We start from the raw sequence: 12696 nt of genomic DNA on the forward strand, positions 1-12696 counted from the left end.
ATAGGTATGTGTATTGTTTTGTATAGAGTTGTTTATGTGTTATGCTCTCTAAAGCAAAAGTTGGTTGTTTTTTTTTTGAGGGAATCCTTAGAATCCGAGTGTCTCTTTGCTTCATTATGATGTGTCCTTGAAGAAGTAACGATAAATCCAGTGTTTCAGAGGGGTAGCTGTGTTAGTCTGTATCAGCAAAAACAATGAGGAGTCCTTGTGGCACCTTAGAGACTAACGCATTTATTTGGGCATAAGCTTTCATGGGCTAAAACCCACTTCATCAGATGCACGGAGTGAAAAATACAGTAAGCAGTATATATATTACAGCACATGAAAAGATGGGAGTTGCCTTACCAAGTGAGGGGTCAGTGCTAATGAGGCCAATTCAATCAAGGTGGAACAGGCTATTCTCAACAGTTGACAAGAAGGGGTGAATATCAACAGAGGGAAAATTACTTTTTGTAGTGACCCCGCCACTCCCAGTCTTTATTCAGGCCCAATTTGATGTGTCCAGTTTCCAAATTAATTCCAGTTCTGCAGTTTCTCATTTAAAGTCTGTTTTTAAAGGTTTTTTTGTTGAAGAATTGCCACTTTTCAATCTCCCTGGACACTCAACAACAGACTTAAGTGTTCTCCTACTGATTTTGAATGTTACAGTTCTTGACGTCTGATTTGTGTCCATTTATTCTTTTGCGTAGAGACTGCCTGGTTTGGCCAATGTACATGGCTGGCAGAGGGGCATAAACCAGTGTGGCCACAAGCCTGGAGATCTGGGAACGGCTGTGCTTAAGCTGCTGCGGAGTTGTGGCGGTTAGGATTGGTCCAAGGGGCCAATGGCAGCTGGACTGTGAGGGGGCCCCATTTCTGTAAAGGGATGATGGACAGTGTTAGTGCCCAGGAAATGTGCTAAAGAAGAGATAGTATTACAGCCTACTACTAAGGTGCAGAGAAGTTTAAGAGCACATGGGCCTAGTGTATGAGGCCCAACTTCAGCAGCCTAGTGAGTGTCCAGCCAGGGGGAGTTCTACAGGGACTGCCTGTGACAAGTATCATGCTAAAATCTTGAGGACAGGATAATAATGAAAGTCTGAAAATTCCTAATGATATCTGGAAGGGACAATATACAAAGATGAATACGTTGTTATCTTGAGTTACCCAAGTTAATATGCAAGTTAATAAAAGTTGCACATTTCTGGAGGAAGTACTAAAACTGTTGTAATACTAAATGTGTTTTGGACATAACAAGAAAATAAAAGGCTTTTAACACTAATCCTAAAAAAAGGAAGTGTAGCAAAAGAAATAAGGATAAAGAAACTGAAGAAAATCTAGTGATTGCAATATTTGACTTGAGATGGTCCCAAGGTACAAAATACTTGAAACTATGCAAGAAGTCCTCACAATTTCAGTGCAATTTTTGGGCTAAACTCTGGCTACTGAAAACAGAAGTAAATCCTTTACACTGGCACATATTATAGTGTATTTTTAATCATGTCTCTGTGCCCAAATACAAGCTGCAGAAGCCAGAATAGCTCCACCTTGCCTGACACGCATCCTGTACCATTTTTGATAAATACTTCTGTAAAATTGTAATTTTGTATGTATATTCAAGGTAGAGTGAATTTAGCCACCTGATTGGAAGTACAGTGTAGAAAAGAACTCCGTGTACACACCTTTATATTTGTTCTTAGTTCTAACATCAGCATTGCTTAAAATAGCTGTGAGATGGAAGTACATTTTACTGTTGATATGCAAATAAGCTCACCAAACATCCCACTTGCTTCCACAATCTGTATGTCCTCTTCTAGCAGCACAAGTAGCTCTTTATACTGCAGCAGCAGTATTCACAGTGCGTAATCCTCTTTAGAAAGACAGGTCTGATCTAAATGTGCTAATTTTCAACAGCACTCATAGCTTCTTTAGATCTTTGAAATCCAGCCTCTCTTTACAATAATTAATAGATTATAAACTTCATGAGATAAATCTCACATTGCCACAGTTTTAAAGGGCCTCTACTCTGCTTAGCTGCTTGAATGCCAATAATTTATTCAGTGGGAGAATACAGCAAGCCATAGATAAATAATTAAAGCTGCAGAAGAGCTTGCAATATGTCGCTACCAAATTTAAATTTCAGTGTGTGATTATCTGCTACTTGTGTCTTCTAAATACATATTCTGTTTAGAGTCTGCATCACTTAACTCTAGCATATATTATACTGCATTAGATTAAAGTTTAATTATTGTTCCCAAAATTTTGGTAGTGCTTTGGCTGCTGTATTAAAATAAAATCCTAATATCTTATCACACATCTATACTAATTATCACACTGTCTGGTGTGGCACATGACCATGAGTAGCAGCCTCAGAGCAGACATCCCAGACTTGTGGTATGTTCTATGATTAGATTTCACCAACCCAGTAACAAATGTAAACTCCTAAAGCCCTCCACCCCAGAGTGCAAACTGATGGGATGAGTTCATGCCTAGGGGTCTCCTTCCTGGAGGGAGTTAAGAATGCAATCAACAGGGCCTCTGTCCTTTGATACTACACAATGCCTCATTTGCCTTCAGTGGGCCATCAAGTGCAGGATGAGCACTTTACATTATGATTAGATTCTTTTCCTGATTGAGTTACACAATTACAGAGGTTTACAAATCAAACTCTCACCATGGGCTATAGAGGTTGTAAGTGAGATCAATACATGCAGCATCCTACAAGCATTTCATCAAGTCTAAATTCATTCTTACCAACTTAAGATCTAATATCTATTTTGATAATGCTAACACACAGGTCAGCAGGACTGGTTTCCAGTTATGCCTTTTTAAATGTTTAGTGAGGCCTGGAGCTTTGGTGTGAGCTTGCACTTGGTGTGCCAGCATCACACTAATAAATTAATGTTTGGCGCTGTTCAGTAGCATACACCTTTTCTGGTGGTGGAACTGGCTTCCACAATTGGCATTATTTTACAGTTGGAAAGCTAAAGAGTGCAATTGTGGTTTCTTCAGGTGAACAACTGTATAATTTTGTTAGAACTGTATAAAATTAATGTCCAGAAAGAATTTTCCTCCTTGCTTTCTGCCATCTCTCTTTTGTCCTCTGTCAGCTCCCATTTTCATTTCTCTTCCTTCACCTAATCTTTGGCTTTCAGATCTGGCTTTTTCCACAACCTCAACCAGACCCCTCACCATGGTTCTCTTCTGCCTTCTTCTCTCTTATTCCCTCCCTCTCCTTTATTTTCAAGTTCACACCTTTTGGCTCCTTTTCTTCTGCCAATAAGCATCCCCACCCCTCCTTATCAAAAGGCTTCCCTACACACCAGCTTGTCCTACTACTGTACTATTTACCTTTTCCCCTTTGTCTTTAAAATAATTCAATGATTAGACTGTATCACAAACTCTCTCCTTGATCTTCTCCAGTGTGTCTTCTGCACACCTCCCTCCATTGAAAACACCTACCCTAGGGACATCACCCCCTCCTAGTTAGAAACACTTTTCTATTTTCATCCCTTTTGATGACTCTGCTGCCTTTGACACAGCTCATTCCCTCTCCTCACCCACTTTTTTCACCTTTCAGAGGTTACACAGCACCCCACTCTCCAGTTCTCTTCTTGCCTCACTGACGAATCCTCCAGTGTCTCCTCCCTTGTTTCTCTTTCTGTTGGGGTCTCTCAATTCTGTCCTTGAATACCCTCCTCTCCTTCCTGCCAATTTTGCTTTTCAGAACCTCATTCATTCTCATGGCTTCCACTACTGTCTCTTTGTGAATTACTCCAAAATCTGTCTCTCAACTCTGACCTTCTTCCCCAAGCCCAAATTCTCCCCCAAAGCCATCTTGCTGTGGAGATCCTGCCACCTTCTCAAACTTAGTTTCTTCAGAATCAAAGGTTTTTTTCTTTTCTTCTAATCCTTCTCCTCTACCTTTCATCCCTATCATGAATAAAAACTCCAGTATCTCTTGTCACCATGCTTTGCAAGTTCACTATGACCTTTGTCTCGTATCACCTCTTATTCAGTCTCCTGATAATGCTCTTAGATATCACCAAAATCCTTCCTATTCTGTCTCCATGGTTTAAAAAAAAAACTTTCCCAGTGATCTACATTGCCCAGTTAAAAACACCTGACCAGTCTGAAGTTGTTATGCCTTCCCCATATTTAGTCTAATTCTCCTTCCAGGCCCGGTTACCTTTCAACTCTTTCCACCCCAGTCCATCCCAAACACTGCGCTAAATTCCGCTTCTGGAAGTGCTCCAACCATGTCATTCCACCCACCGAATCCTGTAAACTGACTTCCTTTCCCTTACATTCAGAGCCAAACTCCTCATCCCCCCCTTCCAGATCCTATATAACCATGCCTCCCCCCCATCTAGCTTTGCTTTCATTGCCTCCCCCTCACTCCCTACATTCCTCCTAATTCTGTCTGTGTCTTTTTAGCTCCCGTTGTCACCTCTTCCTAGTCTTGTAGCCCATTCGGGCTGCTCCCCATGTTTACAATAGCTTCCCATTTCCTGTCTGCTATGTTAATACTTCTTTCTCCAAACCCTCTTTAAAGCTACTTGGAAACCACTACTTCTAGGAATTCTTCCTAACTTGTTCCCCTGGCAAATTCTGTCTCTACATATACCTCACTGAACTCTTGTCCCAGGTCTTGTCTTGTCTGTCTCTAGTGCAGGACATTTTGAAGAGCTTGCAGGCAATGTTTGTAAAATGCGATATACGTTTACAGTGCTGTATGAATGATTAATATGATCACAAATTAATATTATTTCCCACAAATTTATGAATCCTTATAAAATACTTATGCTTTTTGTTTTCCATCTCATCATGTTGGCTCTCACCTTGTAATGTACTTTCCAGTTTGCTGAAAGCATGATAATGAGGCATGCATAATTGAAATGAAAATCTCTTTAGAACCCCTTCTGATTGACTATACTGTGAAGCATAATCAAGGACTTCTGAAATTACACAAAAGTACACATGATGATGCACAGCAAAAATCTGGGGCTCTGCATGAGTTGCTTAGTGGTTGATACACATCCTGAAAATTGCTTTAATTATGAAAAAAATAGCAGGGATACACAACTGGGCACTGAAATCAGTAATCTTGCATATGAACCAGAAAGGAACTTTGTGAATGAAATAAAATGAAAGTGCTAGAAGTTGGAAGCATTTTGTTCTGGAAATGGTCTCCAAATGAGCAGTTTAAAACCTGTAAGAACAAAGAAATCTTCACATCCTAGTTACATCTACTGTAAACAGAAGCACTATAGATGCAGCATCCCCACTGATATCAATATCTATGCACTTATCTTGCAGACTGAAGATATTTTCCCTTAACTTTTGAGAGAGTGATTTCTGGACATTAAGCAATTACTTTCTGACTACATGCATAATTCCATAAACAGCTATGATGTCCTTTCCAAGGGCAAATTTCCTTTGTTTATTAGAGAACAGTTGAACATATTATACTTTATCCCTCAAAATTATGTAATCGTATAGACCGTATTACAGAGACATATACTAAAAATGGACAATTATTAACAAATATTTCATCCCTAAAGCTGTGTTAAAAGAATGGGAAGATTGCAAAGTCAAGCTCTGAAGAATTAAGAAATGCCAGCATTTGGGTTGCCTGTACAATCTTAATTTGGTACTTTTGTGCATGTGCATTATGATAGTCTTTAATTACATGATCACATACTATTTGTTCCACGGGACCCCTGCCTCTAATGCAATAGGACAGAGAGTGCTCACAGAATGTGTGGCTATTTAAATGCTTCCCTTTCTCCTCACCATTCACTGTGCTCCCCTCTCCCGCTCCCCAATGCCTTATTTACTGCACATCACTGAAACCTTGCATGAATACAATATTAATTTCTTTATGGGCTTTTCTATGCTGCTGTCATCATAATATCCAAGTGCTTCACAAGCATTAATGGGTTTATCTTCACAACACACCTGTGAGGTGAGGGATGTTATTTATTATCCTTATTTTACACAGGCAGAACTGAGGCATAGAGAGATTAAGGCCAAAATTGTCAAATGTCACCTAATTTTGGAGGCTCCATTTGAGAAGGCTATGGCCTGACTTTTCCCAAGAGTATTGTATAGCATTTCACATGTTCAGAGCAGAACTTCCATCGACTTCAGTTGCAAATGTAAGTGCTCAGCACTTCTGCAAATCAGACCCCAAGTCTCTCAACTTGGGCAATCAGTATGAGGGCCACATAGTAACCACAGGTGAAAAGATTAGTTTAAGTGATTTGTCCAGCATCGTATGGGAATTCTGTGACAGAGGCAGGGATGGAATCCAATTCTCTAGCATAGCGCTCAATTGCCTTTAGCACAAGACCATCCCAACTGCGGCAACTGAGGAGAGGCCCTACAGACAACAGACTCATTCACTTCACAATCTGGTTGGTCCCCAGAGCACAGACTGTCTTGTGGACTGAATCAGGCAGAGGTCCTGTGGAAAAAAATAATGTGATCATGTAATTACAGACTGTATCATAATGCCTACACACAAGGGAGATGAATTAAAGTTGCACGGGCAACCTTAATACTGATTTATTCTAACTTATGAGTGATTTTTTTTGTGCAACATTAGCATTCTTTTTAAAATGATTTTATTCTGGGATGTAACTTCCAGGGTTTTTAAATGCAAACTGAAAAACCAGAAATCCACCACATGGAACCATTTTGCTCCCCACCTTGGGTCATCAGCAGAGTTGGGATGTCTAGATCCACAGTACAGTCCTCTGTTGCTTGAGCTAGCGGAGTAACTGGTAGCAATAGAAATTTATCTTCTGTGTGGACCAGCTGAAAGAGGAGTAGAGAGACACTTTGCCTATTGGGTTTTACAGCTATTTGGTGGCCAGCATAGAAATACCAAGACCCTGGAATCCTAGGTTCAATTTTAGGTCTGTAGAGGAATGTTACAGATTATTCTGCTCCCACCCCTACTTTCCCTGTCCCATTCTGTCTCGGTCATTCCCCTCTCCAACTCCTGTCCTTTTCCCCCCTCCTCTTCTTCTGTTCTTCTACCCCTTCCTGTCTCTGCCCCCTGCCCATTTTCCTCTGGTCAGGTCCTATCTTCTCCTCCCTCTCTGTTGCGGCTCTCTTCCCCCCTCCATGTGCTCCTTCTTCTAACCTCCCTTCCCTAGACTCTTATCTCCCCCCCCAATCTCCTATATTCCATCTTACTCTGTTTATTCTTCACCTGTCTGCATTCCAATCAGGTTGCCTCTTCTTTATCCTTTAAGCTACTTTGGCACCTGAATGTGGGGTGGAGGGGGAGAGAGGAAGAAGAGAGGGAAAAGAACTGAGTACAGTAGAAATGGCACCAGAATAGCCCCCTGCAACTGAAAGGAGCAATTTCCGGAAAAGTCCTGCTCAACCCCAGTAGCATGTAGGGGCTGGGAGATGATGGAGCTTGCTCTGTGCAGATGGAACCTTCTGAGAATTTAGATGCCAAACTCTAACAAGTCTCTGCTAAATATGTGCCAACTGATATTTTTTTCAGAGGCTCATAATTTGGTCAGCTTTGGTCAAATCTTCATGTGGATGGCAAAAGACTAATCCCTGACACAAAAGCACCTCCTTGCTTAATTTCAGGTCCCTGTTCCAAAGCTTTGAGGGGCTAGAGCTTCTCAATTAAATTCTTATTAAAAAAAAATATTAACACGGACAAAGCAACATATTGTTCTTTAACCTGTTCTCGGAAATGGCTGAACCATTGTAGGTGCAACTTTAAAAAATAGTCACCTGGAGGCAGACAACTGGCATGGCAGATTTCAGTCAGAACAGTTTACACAACTGAAAACAGGGTCTCAATTGGAAAGTGGTGAGCAACATTAAATATAGGTGCTGCTACCTGCTCCACTTAAACATTTTCTGCTTGCTCTGCACTGAGCAATAGAGTCCCTGAAGGTTTTCAAATATTAGGTATTTCTGTGTTGAATTTTGTCCCGTTTTGTTAAATACATGTAATTCTTGTGAGAGGTTGGGAGGCATGGGCTGTAACTAGTCTGAAGATGGCATACAGCTTTAACTTTAATTGAATATGTATTCTTCTGTTAGAGACACTAGTTGAAAGCTTCAGATATGGATATCTTCAAAGCTTTACAGCAAGTTGTAAATCTAGGTTCTAAACTTTGCTTCTCAGTCCTACCTCTAGCTCCTCTGCTGCCTCAGTGCCTAGAGGAGCTTTGGCCATGGCTAGGAACATATTGGATAAGAATTCATCCAGAGAAGACTGAAGAAATGCACTGGGGTATAAGATTCTCTGGAGGAAGATTGTGCCTGGCCCTTCAGTTGAGGGTGTTGTGCTGTCTTTTTCTGGCAAGGTTCAGAGTATCAGGGTCCTACTATTTCTGTATGGTTTCATGATATGCAGTTGGCAGAGCTGGTCTCTAGTTCCTTTTTTCCATTTCAGACTGGCCATAATGCAACAACCAGATGCATACACTGCACTGTGACCATGCTTTTGTCACCTCCATGTTAGTTTCTGGAGCTACTACAGTAACCCATCTGGCACAGAATATAGTATCCTACTGACACACTGTACCCCATATGACATCCTGTACCCCATGTTCACCATTTTCATATGGCTGATGTATTCTATACAAAGTATCCCTCATGAGGTATCATTTGAAAACTCGTAATATGCTGAACATCATTGTCTTGTTAAAATGTGTGTAAAGCTAAGAGATTTTACTATGTTTGTTATTTAAATATATTGTAATTCTGGGGAATGCCAACAGACTAGCTCCTCAGACACAACAAAGGACTAACCACAGGTGTTAGGAAACTGTTAACTGCTGAAGCAACCATTTGCCAGCAGGACAGACTGAAAAAAAATTTACTTGTCATCCCTGGTCCCAGCCAGGATGCACCCATTCCGCTCAGAGTCTGGCTGCCCCAGACTCCCCACTCCCAGCACAGCTGTTGACCAGATACTTCCCGGTACTTCTGGGAGGCCCCCTCTACCTCAGTACTGCCGGGACGCTCTCAGCTTCAGTACTGCCTCCCTGACTTCCTGGCTCCCCGCTACCAGGAGCCTGGCTGCCCCCACCCCGTCTCTTGGCTGGCTTCCCACCACATCCGGGCTCCTGGTTGTAAGCTCTATGCCCAGAGTCTGGGTGGCTCCCAGGTTCCTGGCACCACCGACAATAGGAGGGTAGTGTGAACATGAGCCACCCAACATAGGTCGACTTAAGATTTTAATGTAGACATGCCCTAAGAATGGAGAGCTCACAACACACAAATTAGCTCCCCCCCCCGCCCAAATCTTTGCTCACAGCAGCTACAATGCTTGAAAGAACAAAGAAGGAAGCTTTTAGAACCAGGGGTTCTACCTGGAAGCCTTTTCAGCTAGTACATACTGCTGTAAGGTTTTGGATGAGGGGGAAAAAACCCTTTTTTGTTTTCAAGGTCACTTAACTTGGTAAAATTGAGGAGTTAGCTTGCATGTTTATCCTTTTATTTCTTTTGTAACCAATTTTGACCTTTATTCCTCACCACTTATAATCACTTTAAATCTATCTTTCTCTAGTTAATAAACTTCTTTGACTGTTTTATCTCAACCAGTGTGTTTTGATTAAAGTGTTTCGGAAATCTCTACTCAGGTCAACCAGGCTAGTGCATATTCATTACCAATTGTTCCAATAGCAGATTATTTATGAGCTTGTGCTATCCAGTGGGCTGCTGAACAGTACAATTTGCACATTTCTGTGGGGCAAGGCTGGGACTGAGGGATATGCGGGTGTCACCAAGTATCTATTCATGAAAAGCTGGGTATAGCATTTATGTATTCAGCTGGGAGTGACTTTGCATGCTGGTGGCTGAGTGAACAGAGCCTGGTCAGGTTTGCTGTTCACTAGCAAGCAATGTAAAAGGTGTCCCAGGCTGGAGAGGTCAGGAGACACAGCAGTTCAAGTTGCACTCCTGAGTGGGGTGGGCTAAAGTGAATACAAAATACACGTGCCATGCTCGCAAGAGGGTATGCAGTTCAATATACAAATTGCTTGTAGTCATAAAAAAAAAAAAAAAATCCCACAAGGTCTGTGTAATCCAGTTTTCTAAGAGATTACCTTTCTCCCTGGGCCCACTGTGCCAGCTGAGGTTCACCATGCTGTCTTGGACAGCACAGCCTGGGGAAGCAGAGCATTATCAGTTCCATCCCCCTGCCTTTGAACTCCCTTCTCTTCATCAGAACAAAAGTTTGGTGAGTTACAAATCATGCTGCAAGGATTTCTCATCCAGTCAGGCTTTACAATGAATATTCCACTGACTGCATGGTTTGAATTTGGCAATTTTATATAGAAGGATGTGACATTGTGAGTCATCTAATGCCATATTAAAGCACATCATCTTTTGTATTAGGAGCTAAATAAGATGATTGTTTCTTAATGGATACTAAGTATCCATAAACTGGATTCAAAAAGCATAATAGCCTTAAAAGCAAAATGTGTGGTGCCTTTGTGCCAAATCTGATGTCTTTCTAAAACATCTGATGGAAATGCTGCAGCATCGTGTATGTCCAAAGGCAAATGGGTACCACTTGATAAAGGCTAGAAACTTCAGAGCAGTCAATGAATAAAATATTTGATATTACAAATAAAAGTGTGAAAGCACACTGTGCTACTTGTAAAATGCTGGTAATGTTTAGACAGCTTACTGACTAAACTCTACATTTGTTAATGCATAGCCCCTATGTAATTCAGTTCTTGTAACTGCTGGTTATAGTGTCCAGATAAGTGACCTGGTCTTAGGACCTTTGCAGTCAGAATTTCTGCTTTCAAACTCCTGCAGAGTTTACAAGCTGGAGCTCCTGATTTTGATCTGTTGTGGTGAGTGAGTGGATTGCTTTCAAGACTTGGTCCTCCAAGATGATGAGCACATCCTGGAGTTCCTAATTGCCCTCAACTACTATTGAGTATTAAAACTGTTTTCTTAGGTCCAAGTTTGATTCACTTAATTATATTTAATTTAGGGCTGTCGAATAATCGCAGTTAACTCACATGAGTAACTCAAAAAAATTAATTGTGATAAATTGCAGCTTTAATTGTACTGCTAAACAATAGAATGCTAATTGACATTTATTAAATATGTTTGGATGTTTTTCAACATTTTCAAATATATTGACTTCAGTTACAACTCAGAATACAAAGTGTACAGTGCTCACTGTATATTATTTTTATTAGAAATGTTTGCACTGTAAAAATGATAAAAGAATTAGTATTTTTCATTTCTCCTCATACAAGTACTGTAGTGCAGCTTCTTTATCATGAAAGTTGAACTTACAAATGTAGAATTATGTACAAAAATAACTGTATTGAAAAAAACAACAATGTAAAACTTTAGAGTTTACAAGTACACTCAGTCCTACTTATTGTTCAGCCAATTGCTAAGACAAAAAAGTTTATATTTACTGGAGATAATGTTTCCCACTTCTTATTTACAGTGTCACCTGAAAGTGAGAACAGGCATTCACATGGCACTTTTGTAGCCGGCCTTGCAAGGTATTTACATGCTAGATATGCTAAACATTTGTATGTCCTTTCATGCTTCGGCCACAATTCCAGAGGACATGCTTCCATGATGATGATGCTTGCTAAAAAATGTGTTAATTGAATTTGTGACTGAACTCCTTGGGGGAGAATTGTATGTCTCCTGCTTTGTTTTACCCACTTTCTGCCTTCTATTTCATGTTATAGCAGTCTTGGATGATGACCCAGCACATGTTGTTGTTTGTTTTAAGAACACTTTCACTGCTGATTTGACAAAACACAAAAGGTACCAATGAGAGATTTCGAAAGATAGCTGCAGCACTCAACCCAAGGTTTAAGAATCGCAAGTACCTTCCAAAATCTGAGGGGGACGAGGTTTGGAGCATGCTTTCAGAAATCTTAAAAGCCCAACACTCTGATGTGGAAACTACAGAACCCGAACCACCAAAAAAGAAAATCAATTGTCTGCTGGTGGCATCTGACTCAGATGATGAAAATGAACATGCATCGGTCCATACTGCTTTGGATCATTATCGAGCAGAAACCGTCATCAGCATGGATACGTTCTCTGGAATGGTGGTTGAAACATGAAGGGACATATGAATCTTTAGTGCATCTGGCACGTAAATATCTTGCACTGCTGGCTACAACAGTGCCATGCGAACGTCTGTTCTCACTTTTAGGTGACATAAACAAGAAGCGGGCAGCATTATCTCCTGTAAATGTAAACAAACTTGTTTGTCTGAGCTATTGGCTGAACAAGAAGTAGGACTGAGTGGATTTGTAGGCTCTAAAATTTTACATTGTTTTGTTTTTTAGTACTTTTGCACATAAGTCTTCATTTGTAAGTTCAACTTTCATGATAAAGATTGATTACACTGCAGTACTTGTATGAGGTGAATTGAAAAATACTATTTCCTTTTTTTTTTACAGTTTAAATATATGTAATCAAAATAAAGTGAGCACTGTACACTTTGTATTCTGGGTTGTAATTGAAATCAATATATTTGAAAATGTAGAAAACATCCAAAATATTTAAATAAATCGTATTCTATTGTTTAACAGGGCAATTAATTGTGATTAATTTTTTTAATGGTGTGATTAATGGTGATTACATTTTTTTAATCGCTTGACAGCCCTAGTTTAATTATTTATCATGGGTGTGTGTGTGTGTGTGTGTGTGTGTGTGTGTGTGTATATATAT

Source organism: Terrapene carolina, unplaced genomic scaffold (assembly GCF_002925995.2).
Source record: "Terrapene carolina triunguis isolate 2854851 unplaced genomic scaffold, T_m_triunguis-2.0 Scaffold58, whole genome shotgun sequence".
Lineage (NCBI taxonomy): Eukaryota > Metazoa > Chordata > Testudines > Emydidae > Terrapene > Terrapene triunguis.